Raw genomic sequence first — 17,612 nt, 5'->3', positions numbered from 1 at the left:
TCCCCATTCCCTTTGAGAGGGGATAATCTGACTTTATCTTTCAATTTCTACTGCATTAACATGTGATCTGATCCAATGTTTTGTCCTTCATTTTTGAAGGTCATAACATCAGAGAGGTGATGGCATGACTAGTGCATAAATTGGATTTGAGTGAGGGGGAGACTGTGTTAAGTCACCAGTCTCCCTCTGTCCTCTAGAGTCATCTAGGTCCAGTGCTAAGAATGTCCTTGCTTGGACACAAGGCAATGTGGGTTAAATGAATTGCCCCAGGGTCATATGGTTAGTAAGTGTGTGAGGAGAGATTCGAAAGCAGGTTCTCCTGACTTCAGGGCCTGCTGCTATCTACGCACTGCACTATGTAGCATTAATGTGCAAAGGAAATAAAATGATTTTAAAATTTGTATAAATTCTTACAGATGAAGTTGTTATAAAACGTCTTGGGTATTAATTGAAGGTAGCATTATTTTAGGAAACATATATGTATAATTTAGCAAAAAGGAGTGGACAGAGAGGGCTGGACCTCTGAGTCCCCAAGGCTAGGGTTCAAGTTAGTCCTCTGGGTGGCTGTGAGATTCCTGCTAAGATATTTAATGCCTCAGAGCCCCTGGGAGTCTCTCAGACTTCAAATTTCTGGTGCTGATCTGCAGTGAAAGGGGTTTCCTGGGTTTTTCTTTCCCAAGTAAAATCAGTAGACTCACAGATATGGTTAGAGAAAAAATTTTTTTCTCCAAAAAGTGTGTCCTGCTAATGTCCCTTTATTGGTGAGGGAGTCAACCGAGATGATTGCTTCTTCTTTTGACTTGATGGGGCAGGGGGATGGGCTTTAGGGGCTCTTGCTCTCTATCTCTACGGTTGTCCCGAATCGATCGAAACTATCATTCCTTCTTTCTTCACTTCCTCCTTTCTGCAGGGACTTCTCTGCCTTCCCCAATGCAGGCAGCCTGGCACTGGTTCTGGAGTTGGGAGATCATCCTGCTTTTGTGCTTCTTAGTGTGCCCTCTGCTCAGATCCCTTTCCTTCTTTGGGCTGCAAGTTTGCGCCCTTTGTAAAATGGGGTGCTGCACTTGGTGAAGTCCCTGGCACATGCAGACTTCGGCTCTAACAGTATTGCCAGAGAGACTTCGGCTCCCTCGCAAATCTCGCTTCAGCATTCTCGGGTGAAGCCGTGCGAGTCGTCCATTCATTTATTCACCCCTGCCGAAGGCTCTGGGGACTCAGACCGTTACTCCTAGCAGAAAGCTCTCCCATGCGGAGCAGCGGCAGCTGCGCTAATGTTTACAAATAGTATGCAATGCCAATATGGTATGCCACTTTGCAAAGGGAAAAGGCGAGCGCGGGCAAAACTTTGCATGCATCATTGGCAGGGATATTTGAGATCGCCAGTGAGAAGAGATTATTGGCCCAGGATCTGTCTAGGGGGAGGGATTTGTCTTCTGCCTCCACTGATTACCGAAGACCAATCAGGCGGCTGCGCCGACGCGCGGCACAGACTGGGCGGGGCGAGCAGCGAGCGAGCGAGCATCCATTGGTGGAGAGGGCTTACTAGAAGGAGCTGGTGGGCGGTTGGCTGAGAGGCTAGGGTGGCCGGGGAGAGTGAGAGAGAGGCGCGCGCGTGCGCGCTGAGGGTGGAAGGCGAGCGCCAGGGGGCAGGGGGGCGTGGCCAGCAGGCATTAGCTTGGGTACTCCCGCCGCTGCCTCAGCTCAGCTCGCTGGGGCTGCCCGGGCTGCCGGGGCTGCCGGGGCTGCCGGGGCTGCCGGGGCTGCCGGGGCTGCGGGGCTGCGGGGCTGCGGGGCTGCGGGGCTGCCGGGGCTGCGGGGCTGCCGGGGCTGCCGGGGCTGCCTCCGCCGCCCCAGCCGCCGCCGCCGCCGCCGCCGCCGCCGCTTCTAGCACCGCTACCGCCGCCATCGCCGTCGCCGCCAGCACCGCCGCCGCCGCCGCCGCCGCTGCTGCCACCGACGCGGTGGCGTTCGAGGGTGCGAGACTGCGGGAACCCCAAGGGCGCCTGCCCTTGGCCTTGCTGGAACCCGGAATCTGTGGTAACGCCCCATTCTCAGCCCGTCCCTGATTCCCGCGGTCCCCGAGCCTCGGGCCACGGTGGGGTGGGACGGCTGTGGAGCAGAGCGGGCCCGCGGTGCGGGGAGCGCGCGCGCGGGGGGGGGGGGGGGGGGGCTTGGTCTCCGGGGCTCCCTCACGGCCCCTAGGGGGCGAGCCCCGAGGCCGCCGCGGCTCGACTGCGGGCTCGGGATGGGGAGCCAGCCTCCGAGCAGGTGCTCCTCGCAAGGTCTGGCTCCGGGGGCGCCCTCGCTGGCGAGGGAGATGGCTGTGCACTTGTCTCGAGCCCCCCCCCCGGCCGGCCTAGCATCGCTGCCTTCCTCGACTTCGACGCTCCCAGAAGTTGCGAGCCAGGAGAGATTCCCCGAGCGTCTGGCACGTGCGTGCCCTCAGCCGGTCCCTATTTGTTTTGCAGTGAGTTTAAAGTTGGCCGGGCGTCAGACCGGGCGTCAGACCGGGCTGGCCCTCTGCACAACTCCTGGCTCGTGGCCGCTGGGAAGTGCGCTCGCCCGCTCGCCCTCCTTTTCACCCAGGTTTCGCCCGGGCCAGCTCTGGCCGTGCAGAACCTAGAACTCGTAGTGAACAAAGCTTGCAGTGTTGCTCTTAGCCTCGCCTCTGGCATTTGCAGCTTCAGAAGCAGCGCTAGAGGGGACCGTGGGTTCTGTCCCATCTGACCCTGTCCCTGCACAGAAGAATAAACGGAGACCCGCGCAAGGCGCTCGAGGGGCCCATGCTCCACTTTAGCTACCTGTGCTTTCACTTGAGAGGGGACAATTCACAGAGGGGATGCTGAGTGGAACCTTCATCCAAAGGGCATGATGAAATATTTCTTCTTCTTCTTATCCTTTCCCCACCTTGTTTCTGCTCTTACTATTTTATATGTAAATAGAAAGATATAGAAACATACATAGACAAACATACACCAACATATAATCTCACTCTTGCGATTTTATATGTAAACACGAATATATGTACAGATAGCTAGGCAGACACACATACACCTACATATACACAGCCGTCACTTGACACATATACACACATGCACATATATGAACACACTACACACATACACATGCATATCTTTAAACCTATTACAGGAATGAACCTCTGCTTGGCACCTTATGACTCCACCATGGAGTAGCTTTCGTTTTGTTGCATTATTTTCCTTTTGTGAGTTTTTCATCTCAACTAGATAGCAGGTCTTAAGATGTAATGGACGTTTTGGTGTCATTTTTACATTATTCCTCTCTCAAGTGAGAAAAACATGGACTGATGACGACCCACTCAAAGCCCATATTATTAAACGGGTTTGTCTTGATTTCTTTTTTTGTTTTCCAGTGGAATTCCTATCAACCATCTTTCATATGGCCTCTTCAGGTTGAGAGAAGTTTCTTTTGTGAACATATGTTGACACATAATGCTGATATTTAAAAAGTAATAGAGAGTTCTGAGCACTCATTTCCTTCTTCACCAGTGGAATCCTGTTCTTCAAGTGTCGGTAATCTTCCTAAAAATATTTTTTTTAATTTAAAGTTCTTATTTATAATAGCGCATGAGACTAAAGGACAAGGACACATTTAGTGCATCCCAGAGAGTCCTGTAATTAAAGGCTATGGTAGTTGAGTTGCTTTGTGAGATTGTCTATTTAAGCTTTTTGGAAATTGAACCAGGAGAGAGGCATTAGACACGTTGTCCCAAAAGTCTTAATGCAGTTTGAGTTTCTTAATTGCTTGAAACTACATGAAGGCAGAGGACCTTTTGTATTCCACTCAGACAGAAATGAGGCACATGTACACCACACCCTAAGAAAGATTAAAAAAGTTTCTCATATGTACTATTCTGAAACTTTGCAATTTTTCTGCAGACAATGTGATTTGACATTGTCATAGAGGGTAGTGACTTTGAAAATGTTCATTTCTATGAAAGCACCGAAAATCCTCTTCCAGTCTTTCCCTTACTTTCCCCCCAACCCCTTTTATCCTAGCAAGCTGCGGACTGACTCATGCAATAATTTACTAACTTTTTTATGGACCATTTTGCAACAGCAAAAAATTGCTTCTATACTCTATCCCCATCTGTGTCTGTATAAACGACCAAAAAACACCATCCCAAACAAAAACCTTCTTTTCCTATATATTAGTATAGGGTTTCACTTGCCTCAATGGAATCCCACTGATATTACCTTGCAAACAGCCACAGCAGTGCTCTCAAACTAACCTATTTAGAGAGACAAGAAAATGGACAGAATTATATACCCCTAATTATGTTTTAAAAATAATACTACATATATACTATAGCATTTTTTTTAAAAGTTTTTATTTTTCCATGGATGTCTTTTGACATTAGATTTCTTCCTTTGAAAATTCCCCATTCAGCTTTTTGGCCCATAATTCACAAGAGTATTAATTTTTGTTTGTCATCATAATTTCCAAAAAGACATCTCTCTCCTCAGAAAGCCATCCCTTAATAATACAGATTAGAAAGGAAAAAGTCTCCAGCAAAGCCAATTACTAGACTGAATATCATACTGCAGTTAATATTCTGTAACTACTGTTACCCACCTCTGCAAAGAGATAAATAACATTTGAACTCTTCTCTGGTGCCAAACTTGGTGATTCTTAAGTTTTCTTTCTTTGTTCTATTGCTATTTTTCTCATTGTATATGTTTCATGCTGCCCAACTTCATGTGAATCTTTCCAATGTTTTTCTGAATTCTTCGAGGTCATAGTTTTTTATTGGCACAAGGATATTCCATGGCATTCATGGACCATAATAGGCCTAGCTATTCCCCACCTGATGGACACCTACTTTCTCTCTAGTTCTTTGCTATCACAAAAAGTCCCTTGGTGAAGGTTTGGATATATGTGTGATATTTCTGTCTGTCTGGTTGAAGGATTTTTACTTTATTTTTCAGTCACTTTTTAAAAAAATATTACATTCAATTATTTTTGCAATCACATGCAAAGATAGTTTTCAATAATCATTTTTGTAAGGTATTCAATTTCGCATTTTTCCCTCCCTCCTTTCCCTACCCCTGCCCTCATAGAAAACAATCTAATATAGGTTATACATGTATAACTATGTTAAACATATATCCATTTTAATCAAGTTATAAAAGAAGAATCAAATCAAAATGGAGGGAAACCCATACTATGTAAAACAAAATTTGAAAAATTGAAAATAGAAAGTTTTTGATGACATTCAGATTTTAGGCACTTTTTTTGCAATGCAATGGGGTTAAGTGACTTGCCCAAGGCCTCATAGCTAGCCAATTATTAACTATCTGAGGTCAGATTTGAACTCAAGTACTCCTTACTCCAAGACTGGTGCTCTATCCACTGCTCCACCTAGCCACCTTAATTTCTTTTTTGAAGTTAAAGCTCAGTATAATGAAAGCAGTCAAATAACATAAATTTTATAACCCTTCTTTCTTTTCTAGGTTCCATAAGAACCTTGCCCAAGTACTAGTTTCTCCTGAAATAATCAGGAAGCCTTTATTTATTTTTCTCTTTTCTTTTCTTTTTTTTTTTTTAAGGTTTTTGCAAGGCAGTGGTGTTAAGTAGCTTGCTCAAGGCCACAAAGCTAGGTAATTATTAAATGTCTGAGGCTGGATTTCAATTCAGGTACTCCTGACTCCAGGGCCAGTGCTCTATCTACTGCGCCACCTAGCCACCACAACTTTTAAATTAAAAAAATTTTTTTTCCAATTATATGAAAAGATACTTTTCAACAATATTTTTTCCAAGGTTTTGAATTGCCACTTAACCCCATTACCTTGCAAAAAACAACCCCCCCAAAAAAAAAACTAAGGAGGGAAACCATCAGAAAGAAAGGAAAAACATAAAAAAAAAATTTTTACAGGGGAAAATAAGTGCTTTAGTCTACATTTAGACTCTATACTTTTTTTCCTTTGGATAGCATTGTCAATCAAAAGTCCTTTGGAATTGTTCTTCATCCACTCTTGAGAGACTTGTTATGGAAAATGCCATTCACAAGCAGAAACACCCCCCCACAACAAAACTATGGTGTCTGAATGCAAGCCAAAGCATACAATGTTCATTTTTTATAATTTGTTTTTCCTTTCTTTCTCAAGATTTTTGTTTCCCCTTAGTTTTAATACCTCTTTCACAGCATGACTAATGTGAAAATATGTGAACCATGATTGTACATGTTAAACTTTTTTTTCTTTTTTTTTTTAAGGTTTTTTTTCAAGGCAAACAGGGTTAAGTGGCTTGCCCAAGGCCACACAGCTAGGAAATTATTAAATGTCTGAGGCTGGATTTGAACTCAGGTACTCCTGACTCCAGGGCCAGTAGTCTATCTACTGCGCCACCCAGCCACCCCAACTTTTCAATTTTTTTAAAAAATTATTGGCAATAAGTTGGGAAACCATCAGAAAGAAAGGAAAAACATAAAACAAATCTTTTTACAAGTGGAAAAATGTGCTTTGGTCTGCATTCAGCCTCTATAGTTTTTTCCTTTGGATAGCATTGTCAATCACAAGTCCTTTAGAATTGTTCTTCATCATTAAAAAAAAAAAAACCTTAAAAAGAATTCTTCTTCATCCAATCCTGAGAGACTTGCTATGGAAAATGCCATTCACAGCCAGAAACACCCCCCTTCCCCAACAAAACCATGGTGTCTGAATGCAATCCAAAGCATACAATGTTTGTTTTTTAAAATTTGTTTATCCTTTCTTTCTCAAGATTTTTTCTTTCCCCTTAGTTCTAATTCCTCTTTCACAGCGTGACTAATGTGGAAATATGTGAAGCATGATTGTACATGTACAACTTTTTTTCTTTTTTTAAAGGTTTTTCCAAGGCAAACAGGGTTGAGTGGCTTGCCCAAGGCTACACAGCAGGGTGTAATTATTAAATGTCTGAGGCTGGATTCGAACTCAGGTACTCCTGACTCCAGGGCCAGTGTTCTATCTACTGCGCCACCTAGCTACCCCAGCTTTTAAATTTTTAAAAAAATTATTTTTCCAATTACATGCAAAGATAGTTTTCAACAATATTTTTGCAAGATTTTTGAACTTCACATTTTTTTTGGTTCCTCTCTTCTATTCGCTCCCCCCCACAGAAAGCAATCTAATATACTAATATAGGTTATATGTGTATAACTGTGTTACACATATATCCATATTAATCATGTTGTGAAAAAGGAATTAAAACTAAGGAGGGTGAGCAGCTAGGTAGTACAGTGGATAGATCACTAGCCCTGGAGTCAGGAGGACCTCAGTTCAAAAGTGGTCTCAGACACTTAATAATTACAAAGCTCTGTGGCCTTGGGTAAGCCACTTAATCCTATTACCTTGGAAAAAAAGAAACCAAAAAAAAAAACTAAGGAGGGAAACCATCAGAGAGAATGGAAAAACTTAAAAATTTTGTTTTTACAAGTGAAAATAACGTGCTTTGGTCTGCATATGGACTCTATAGTTTTTTCCTTTGGATAGCATTGTCAATCACAAGTCCCTTAGAATTGTTCTTCATCATCACAAAAAAAAACCTTAACAAGAATTTTTCTTCATCCAATCTTGAGAGATTTGTTATGGAAAATGCCATTCACAGCCAGAAACACCCCCCCCCCCCCCAATAAAACTGTGGCGTCTAAATGCAATCCAAAGCATACAATGTTCATTTTTTAAAATTTATGTTTTTCCTTTCTCAAGATTTTTTCTTTCCCATTAGTTCTAATTCCCCTTTCACAGCATGACTAATGTGGAAATATGTGAAGCATAATTGTACATGTACAACTTTTTTCTTTCTTTTTTTTTTAAAGACTTTTGCAAGACAAACAGGGTCAAGTGGGTTGCCCAAGGCCACACAGCTAGGTAATTATTAAGTGTCTGAGGCCGGATTTGAACTCAGGTACTCCTGACTCCAGGGCCAGTGCTTTATCTACTGCTCCTCCTAGCCACCCCAACTTTTAAATTTTAAATAAAATTTATTTTTCCTCTTACATGCAAAGATAGTTTTCAACAGTATGTTTTGCAAGGTTTTGAACTTCACGTTTTTCTCCCTTCCTCCCTTCTCTTTCCTCCCCACCACAGAAAGCAATCTAATGTAGGTTATATGTGTATAACTGTGTTACACATATATCCATATTAATCATGTTGTGAAAAAGGAATTAGAACTAAGGAGGGTGGGCGGCTAGGTAGCACAGTGGATAGAGCACTGGCCTTGGAGTCAGGAGGACCTCAGTTCAAATGTGGTCTCAGATACCTAATAATTACCTAGCTGTGTGGCCTTGGCTAAGCCCCTTAACACCATTACCTTGCAAAAAACAAAACCAAAAAAATAAAAAAAAACTAAGTTGGGAAACCATCAGAAAGAAAGGAAAAACATAAAAAAAATTTTTTTTACAAGTGAAAATAACTTGCTTTGGTCTGCATTCAGACTCTATAGTTTTTTCCTTTGGATAGCATTGTCAATCACAAGTCCTTTAGAATTGTTCTTCATCATTAAAAAAAAAAAAAACCTTAAAAAGAATTCTTCTTCATTCAATCCTGAGAGACTTGTTATGGAAAATGCCATTCACAGCCAGAACCCCCCCCCCCCCAACAAAACCATGTTATCTGAATGCAATCCAAAGCATACAATGTTAATTTTTTAAATTTTATGTTTTTCATCTCTTTCTCAAGATTTTTTCTTTCCCCTTAGTTCTAATTCCTCTTTCACAGCATGACTAATGTGGAAATATGTGAAGCATGATTGTACATGCACAACTTTTTTTCTTTATTTTTTAAAGGTTTTTCCAAGGCAAATAGGATTGATGAGTGGCTTGCCCAAGGCTACACAGCAGGGTAATTATTAAATGTCTGAGGCTGGATTCGAACTCAGGTACTCCTGACTCCAGGGCCAGTAGTCTATCTACTGTACCACCTAGCCACCCCATCTTTTAAATTTAAAAAATATTTTAAATTTCCAATTACATGCAAAGATAGTTTTCAACAACATTTTTTGCAAGGTTTTGAACTTCATATTTTTCTCCCTTCCTCTCTTCTCTTCCCTCCCCCGCCACAGAAAGCAATCTAATACAGGTAATATGTGTATAACTGTGTTACACATATATCCATATTAATCATGTTGTGAGAAAAGGAGTTAAAATTAAGGAAGATGGGCGGCTACATAGCACAGTGAATAGAGCACTGGCCTTGGAGTCAGGAGGACCTCAGTTCAAATGTGGTCTGAGACACTTAATAATTACATAGTTCTGTGGCCTTGGGTAAGCCACTTAACCCCATTACAGTGCAAAAAACAACCCCCCCCAAAAAAAAAAACTAAGGAGGGAAACCATCAGAAAGAAAGGAAAAACTTAAAAAAAATTTTTTTACAAGTGAAAATAAGTGCTTTGGTCTGCATTTAGACTCTATAGTTTTTTCCTTTGGATAGCATTGTCAATCACAAGTCCTTCAGAATTGTTCTTCACCATTAAAAAAAAATCTTAAAAAGAATTGTTCTTCATCCAATCTTCAGAGACTTGTTATGGAAAATGCCATGCACAGCCAGAAACACCCCCCCCCCCAACAAAACTATGGCGTCTAAATGCAAGCCAAAGCATACAATGTTCATTTTTTAAAATTTATGTTTTTCCTTTCTTTCTCAAGATTTTTTCTTTCCCATTAGTTCTAATTCCTCTTTCACAGCATGACTAATGTCGAAATATGTGAAGCATGATTGTACATGTACAACTTTTTTTCTTTTTTTTTTTTAAGATTTCTGCAAGGCAAACAGGGTTATGTGGGTTGCCCAAGGCCACACAGCTAGGTAATTATTAAATGTCTGAGGCTGGATTTGAACTCAGGTACTCCTGACTCCAGGGCCAGTGCTTTATCTACTGCGCCTCCTAGCCACCCCAAATTTAAATTTTAAATAAAATTTATTTTTCCTATTATATGCAAAGATAGTTTTCAACAGTATTTTTTGCAAGGTTTTGAACTTCACATTTTTCTCCCTTCCTCTCTTCCCTTTCCTCCCCACCACAGAAAGCAATCTAACGTAGGTTATATGTGTATAACTATGTTACACATATATCCATATTAATCATGTCGTGAAAAAGGAATTAAAACTAAGGAGGGTGAGCGGGTAAGTAGCACAGTGGATAGAGCACTGGCCCTGGAGCCAGGAGGACCTCAGTTCAAATGTGGTCTCAGACACTTAATAATTACCTAGCCGTGTGGCCTTGGGTAAGCCACTTAATCCCATTACCTTGTAAAAAACAAAACCAGAAAAATAACAAAAACTAAATTGGGAAACCATCAGAAAGAAAGGAAAAAATAAAAAAAATTTTTTTTACAAGTGAAAATAACGTGCTTTGGTCTGCATTCAGACTCTGTATTTTTTTCCTTTGGATAGCATTGTCAATCACAAGTCCTTTAGAATTGTTCTTCATCATTAAAAAAAAACTTTAGAAAGAATTCTTCTTCATCCAAACCTGAGAGACTTGTTATGGAAAATGCCATTCACAGCCAGAACCCCCCCCCCCCCCCAACAAAACCATGTTATCTGAATGCAATCCAAAGCATACAATGTTGATTTTTAAAAATTTATGTTTTTCCTTTCTTTTTCAAGATTTTTTCTTTCCCATTAGTTCTAATTCCTCTTTCACAGCATGACTAATGTCGAAATATGTGAAGCATGATTGTACATGTACAACTTTTTTTCTTTTTTTTTTTTAAGATTTCTGCAAGGCAAACAGGGTTAAGTGGGTTGCCCAAGGCCACACAACTAGGTAATTATTAAATGTCTGAGGCTGGATTTGAACTCAGGTACTCCTGACTCCAGGGCCAGTGCTTTATCTACTGCACCTCCTAGCCACCCCAACTTTTAAATTTTAAATAAAATTTATTTTTCCTATTATATGCAAAGATAGTTTTCAACAGTATTTTTTGCAAGGTTTTGAACTTCACACTTTTCTCCCTTCCTCTCTTCCCTTTCCTCCCCACCACAGAAAGAAATCTAATGTAGGTTATATGTGTATAACTGTGTTACGCATATATCCATATTAATCATGTTGTGAAAAAGGAATTAAAACTAAGGAGGGTGGGAGGCTAGGTAGCACAGTGGATAGAGCACTGGCCTTGGAGTCAGGAGGACCTCAGTTCAAATGTGGTCTCAGATACCTAAAAATAACCTAGCCGTGTGGCCTTGGCTAAGCCCCTTAACACCATTACCTTGCAACAAACAAAACCAAAAAAATAAAAAAAAACTAAGTTGGGAAAGCATCAGAAAGAAAGGAAAAACATAAAAAAAATTTTTTTACAAATGAAAATAACGTGCTTTGGTCTGCATTCAGACTCTATATTTTTTTCCTTTGGATAGCATTGTCAATCACAAGTCCTTTAGAATTGTTCTTCATTATTAAAAAAAAAAAAAAAAACCTTAAAAAGAATTCTTCTTCATCCAATTCTGAGAGACTTGTTATGGAAAATGCCATTCACAGCCAGAAACACCGCCCCCCCCCCAACAAAAAACCGTGGTGTCTGCATGCAATCCAAAGCATACAATGTTTATTTTTTTAAAATTTATGTTTATCCTTTCTTTCTCAAAATTTTTTCTTTCCCCTTAGTTCTAATTCCTCTTTCACAGCATGATTAATGTGAAAATATGTGAAGCATGATTGTACATGTACAACTTTTTTTTCTTTTTTTTTAAAGGTTTTTCCAAGGCAAACAGGTTTGAGTGGCTTGCCCAAGGCTACATAGTGGGGTGTAAGGGTCTGAGGCTGGATTTGATCAGGTACTCCTGACTCCAGGACCAGTGTTCTATCTACTGCGCTACCTAGCCATCCCAACTTTTCAATATTTTAAAAAAATTATTTTTCAAATTACATGCAAAGATAGTTTTCAACAATATTTTTGCAAGATTTTGAACTTCACATTTTTTTTCTGTTCCTCTCTTCTGTTCCCTCCCCCCCACAGAAAGCAATCTAATATAGGTTATATGTGTATAACGGTGTTACACATATATCCATATTAATCATGTTGTGAAAAAGGAATTAAAATTAAGGAGGTTTGGCGGCTAGGTAGTACAGTGGATAGATCACTAGCCCTGGAGTCAGGACGACCTCAGTTCTAATGTGGTCTCAGACACTTAATAATTACATAGCTCTGTGGCCTTGGGTAAGCCACTTAATCCCATTACTTTGCAAAAAACAAAACCAGAAAAATAACAAAAACTAAATTGGGAAACCATCAGAAAGAAAGGAAAAACATAAAAAAAAATTTTTTTACAAGTGAAAATAACGTGCTTTGGTCTGCATTCAGTCTCTATAGTTTTTTTCCCTTTGGATAGCATTGTCAATCACAAGTCCTTTAGAATTGTTCTTCATCATTAAAAAAAAAAAAAACCTTAAAAAGAATTTTTCTTCATCCAAACCTGAGAGACTTGTTATGGAAAATGCCATTCACAGCCAGAAACACCCCCCCCCCCAACAAAACTATGTGGTCTGAATGCAATCCAAAGCATACAATGTTGATTTTTAAAAATTTATGTTTTTCCTTTCTTTTTCAAGATTTTTTCTTTCCCATTAGTTCTAATTCCTCTTTCACAGCATGACTAATGTCGAAATATGTGAAGCATGATTGTACATGTACAGCTTTTTTTTTTTTTTTTTAAAGATTTTTACAAGGCAAACAGGGTTAAGTGGGTTGCCCAAGGCCACACAGCTAGGTAATTATTAAATGTCTGAGGCTCGATTTGAACTCAGGCACTCCTGACTCCAGGGCCAGTGCTTTATCTACTGCTCCTCCTAGCCACCCCAACTTTTAAATTTTAAATAAAATTTATTTTTCCAATTACATGCAAAGATAGTTTTCAACAGTATTTTTTGCAAGGTTTTGAACTTCACATTTTTCTCCCTTCCTCTCTTCCCTTTCCTCCCCACCACAGAAAGCAATCTAATGTAGGTTATATGTGTATAACTGTGTTACACATATATTCATATTAATCATGTTGTGAAAAAGGAATTAAAACTAAGGAGGGTGGGAGGCTAGGTTGCACAGTGGATAGAGCACTGGCCTTGGAGTCAGGAGGACCTGAGTTCAAATGTGGTCTGAGATACTTAATAACTACCTAGCTGTGTGCCCTTGGGTAAGCCGCTTAACAGCATTACCTTGCAAAAAACAAAACCAAAAAAAAAAAAAAAACTAAGTTGGGAAACCATCAGAAAGAAAGGAAAAACATAAAAAAAATTTTTTTTACAAGTGAAAATAACGTGCTTTGGTCTGCATTCAGACTCTATAGTTTTTCCCTTTGTATAGCATTGTCAATCAAAAGTCCTTTGGAATTGTTCTTCATCCACTCTTCAGAGACTTGTTGTGGAAAATGCCATTCACAGCCAGAAACACCACCCCACAACAAAACTATTCGGTCTGAATGCAAGCCAAAGCATACAATGTTCATTTTTTAAAATTTATGTTTTTCCTTGATTTCTTAAGATTTTTCTTTCCCCTTAGTTCTCATACCTCTTTCACAGCATGACTAATGTGGAAATATGTGAAGCATGATTGTACATGTACAACTTTTTTTCTTTTTTTTTAAAGGTTTTTTCAAGGCAAACAGGGTTAAGTGGCTTGCCCAAGGCCTTGCAGCTAGGAAATTATTAAATGTCTGAGGATGCCTTTGAACTCACGTTCTCCTGACTCCAGGGCCAGTAGTCTATCTACTGCGCCACCTAGCCACCCCTACTTTTAAATTAAAAAAAAATATTTTTCCAATTACATGCAAAGATAGTTTTCAACATTTTTTGCAAGGTTTTGAACTTCACATTTTTCTGGTTCCTCTCTTCTCTTCCCTCCCCCCTCACAGAAAGCAATCTAATGTAGGTTATATGTATATAACTGTGTTAAACATATCTCCATATTAATCATGTTGTGAAAACGGAATTAAAACTAAGGAGGGTGGGAGGCCAGGTAGCACAGTGGATATAGCACTGGTCTTGGAGTCAGGAGGAAGTTCAAATATGGTCTCAGACACTTAATAATTACCTAGCTGTGTGGCCTTGGCTAAGCCACTTAACACCATTACCTTGCAAAAAACAAAACCAAAAAAATAACAAAAAAATAAGTTGGGAAACCATCAGAAAGAAAGGAAAAACATAAAAAAAAATTTTTAACAAGTGAAAATAACGTGCTTTGGTCTGCATTCAGACTCTATAGTTTTTTCCTTTGGATAGCATTGTCAATCACAAGTCCTTTAGAATTGTTCTTCATCATTAAAAAAAAAAAACAACCTTAAAAAGAATTCTTCTTCATGCAATCCTGAGAGACTTGTTATGGAAAATGCCATTCACAGCCAGAAACACCTCTCCCCCACCTTCCAACAAAACTATGGTGTCTGAATGCAATCCAAAGCATACAATGTTCATTTTTTAAAATTTTTGCTTTTCCTTTCTTTCTCAAGATTTTTTCTTTCCCCTTAGTTCTAATTTCTCTTTCTCAGCATGACTAATCTGGAAAGATGTGAAGCATGATTGTACATGTACAACTTTTTTTTCTTATTTTTTAAAGGTTTTGGCAAGGTAAACAGGGTTGAGTGGCTTGCCCAAGGCCACACAGCTAGGTAATTATTAAATGTCTGAGGCTGCATTTGAACTCAGGTACTCCTGACTCCAGGGCCAGTGCTCTATCTACTGCACAACCTAGCCACCCCAACTTTTAAATTTTTAAAAAAATTTTTGCCAATTATATGCAATGATAGTTTTCAACAATATTTTTTGCAAGGTTTTGAACTTCACATTTTTCTGCCTTCCTGTCTTCTCTTCCCCCCCCCCCACAGAAAGCAATCTAATATAGGTTATATGTGTATAACTGTGTTACACATATGTCCATATTAATCATGTTGTGAAAAAGGAATTAAAACTAAGGACGGTGGGTGGCTAGGTAGCACAGTGGATAGAGCACTGGCCTTGGAGTCAGGAGGACCTCAGTTCAAATCTGGTCTCAGACACTTAATAATTACATGGCTCTGTGGCCTTGCCTAAGCCACTTAACCCCATTACCTTGCAAAAAACAAAACCAAAAAAAAAATATTCTAAGGAGCCAAACCATCAGAAAGAAAGGAAAAACATAATTTTTTTTTTTATGTGAAAATAACATGCTTTGGTCTGCATTTAGACTCTATAGTTATTTCCTTTGGATAGCATTGTCAATCACAAGTCCTTTAGAATTGTTCTTCATCATTAAAAAAAACAAACCTTAAAAAGAATTATTCTTCATCCGATCCTGAGAGGCTTGTTATGAAAAATGCCATTCACAGCCAGAAACACCCCCCCCAACAAAACTATGGTGTCTGAATGTAAGCCAAAGCATACAATGTTTATTTTTTAAAATTTATGTTTTTCCTTTCTTTATCAAGATTTTTTCTTTCCCCTTAGTTCTAATTCCTCTTTCACAGCATGACTAATGCGGAAATATGTGAAGTATGATTGTACATGTACAACTTTTTTCTTTTTTTTAAAAGGTTTTTGCAAGGCAAAAAGGGTTAATTTGCTTGCCCAAGGCTACACAGCAGGGTAATTATTGAATGTCTGAGGCTGGATTTGAACTCAGGTACTCCTGACTCCAGGGCCAGTAGTGTATCTACTGTGCCACCTAGCCACCCCAACTTTTAATTTCTTTAAAAAAATTATTTTTCCAAATACATGCAAAGATAGTTTTCAACAAGATTTTTGCAAGATTTTGAACTTCACATTGTTTTCTCCTCCTCTCTTCTCTTTCCTCCCCCCCTACAGAAAGCAATCTAATATAGGTTATATGTGTATAAGTGTGTTACACATATATCCATATTAGTCATGTTGTGAAAAAGGAATTAAAATTAAGGTGGGTGGGTGGCTAGGTAGTACAGTGGATAGATCACTAGCCCTGGAGTCAGGAGGTCCTCAGTTCAAATGTGGTCTAAGACACTTAATAATTACATAGCTCTGTGGCCTTGGGTAAGCCACTTAACCCCATTATCTTGCAAAAAACAAAACAAAAAAAAACTAAGGAGGGAAACATCAGAAAGAAAGGAAAAACATAAAAAAAAATTTTTTACAAGTGAAAATAACATGCTTTGGTCTGCATTCAGACTCTATATTTTTTTCCTTTGGATAGCATTATCAATCACAAGTCCTTTAGAATTGTTCTTCATCATTAAAAAAAAAAACCTTAAAAAGAATTCTTCATCCAATCCTGAGAGACTTGTTATGGAAAATGCTATTCACAGCCAGAAACACCCCCCCCCCCAACAAAACTATGGTTTCTGAATGCAAGCCAAAGCATACAATGTTCATTTTTTAAAATTTATGTTTTTCCTTTCTTTCTCAAGATTTTTTCTTTCCCCTTAGTTCTAATTCCTCTTTCACAGCATGACTAATGTGGAAATATGTGAAGCATGATTGTATATGTACAACTTTTTTTCTTTTTTTTAAAGGTTTTTGCAAGGCAAACAGGGTTAATTTGCTTGCCCAAGGCTGCACAGCAGGGTAATTATTAAGTGTCTGAGGCTGGATTTGAACTCAGGTACTCCTGACTCCAGGACCAGTGGTCTATCTACTGCACCACCTAGCCACCCCAACTTTTAAATTTGTAAAAAAAATTATTTTTCCACATATATGCAAAGATAGTTTTCAACAATATTTTTGCAAGATTTTGAACTTCACATTTTTTTCTCCTCCTCTCTTCTCTGTCCTCCCTCCCCACAGAAAGCAATCTAATATAGGTTATATGTGTATAAGTGTGTTACACATATATCCATATTAATCATGTTGTGAAAAAGGAATTAAAATTAAGGAGGGTTGGTGGCTAGGTAGTACAGTGGATAGATCACTAGCCCTGGAGTCAGGAGGACCTCAGTTCAAATATGGTCTCAGACACTTAATAATTACATAGTTGTGTGGCCTTGGGTAAGCCACTTAACCCCATTACCTTGCAAAAAACAAAACCAAAAAAAAGTTAAATAGGGAAAACATGAGAAAGAAAGGAAAAACATAAAAAAATTTTTTACAAGTGAAAATAACGTGCTTTGGTCTGCATTTAGACTCTATAGTTTTTTCCTTTGGATAGCATTGTCAGTCAGAAGTCCTTTAGAATTGTTCTTCATCATTAAAAAAAAAAAAAACCTTAAAAAGATTTGTTCTTCATCCAATCTTGAGAGACTTGTTATGGAAAATGCCATTCACAGCCAGAAACACCCCCCCCCCAAAACTATGGTGTCTAAATGCAATCCAAATCATACAATGTTCATTTTTTAAAATTTATATTTTTCCTTTCTTTCTCAAGATTTTTTCTTTCCCATTAGTTCCAATTCCTCTTTCACAGCATGACTAATGTGGAAACATGTGAAGCATGATTGTACATGTACAACTTTTTTCTTTTTTTTTTTTAAAGATTTTTCAAGGCAAGCAGGGTTAAGTGGATTGCCCAAGGCCACACAGCTAGGTAAGTATTAATTGTCTGAGGCTGGATTTGAACTCAGGTACTCCTGACTCGAGGGACAGTGCTTTACCTACTGCACCTCCTAGCCACCCCAACTTTTAAATTTTAAATAAAATTTATTTTTCCAATTACATGCAAAGA

The 17,612-nt window shown here is 39.3% G+C and overlaps 1 protein-coding gene across 3 annotated transcripts in view; it reads left to right on the top strand.

The window, feature by feature from the left end:
- Window positions 1-1,909: 1,909 nt before the first annotated feature.
- The window catches only part of LOC141503012 (A-kinase anchor protein 17B-like), a 73,978-nt gene continuing 58,275 nt past the window's right edge, over window positions 1,910-17,612 (top strand). The window contains exons 1-2 of one of the 3 annotated variants that reach the window (XM_074208085.1): window positions 1,910-2,037; window positions 3,392-3,551. The gene's annotated coding sequence lies outside the window, so the exon portion shown is untranslated. Of the gene's footprint in view, window positions 2,038-2,597; window positions 3,552-17,612 lie in introns of those variants that run through there. The other 2 variants (XM_074208086.1, XM_074208084.1) reach the window with 2 other exon arrangements.

Source organism: Macrotis lagotis, chromosome X (assembly GCF_037893015.1).
Source record: "Macrotis lagotis isolate mMagLag1 chromosome X, bilby.v1.9.chrom.fasta, whole genome shotgun sequence".
Classification (NCBI taxonomy): domain Eukaryota; kingdom Metazoa; phylum Chordata; class Mammalia; order Peramelemorphia; family Peramelidae; genus Macrotis; species Macrotis lagotis.
The sequence above is the reverse complement of the archived record's forward strand: the minus strand, read 5'-3'. Positions and strand labels throughout refer to the sequence as shown.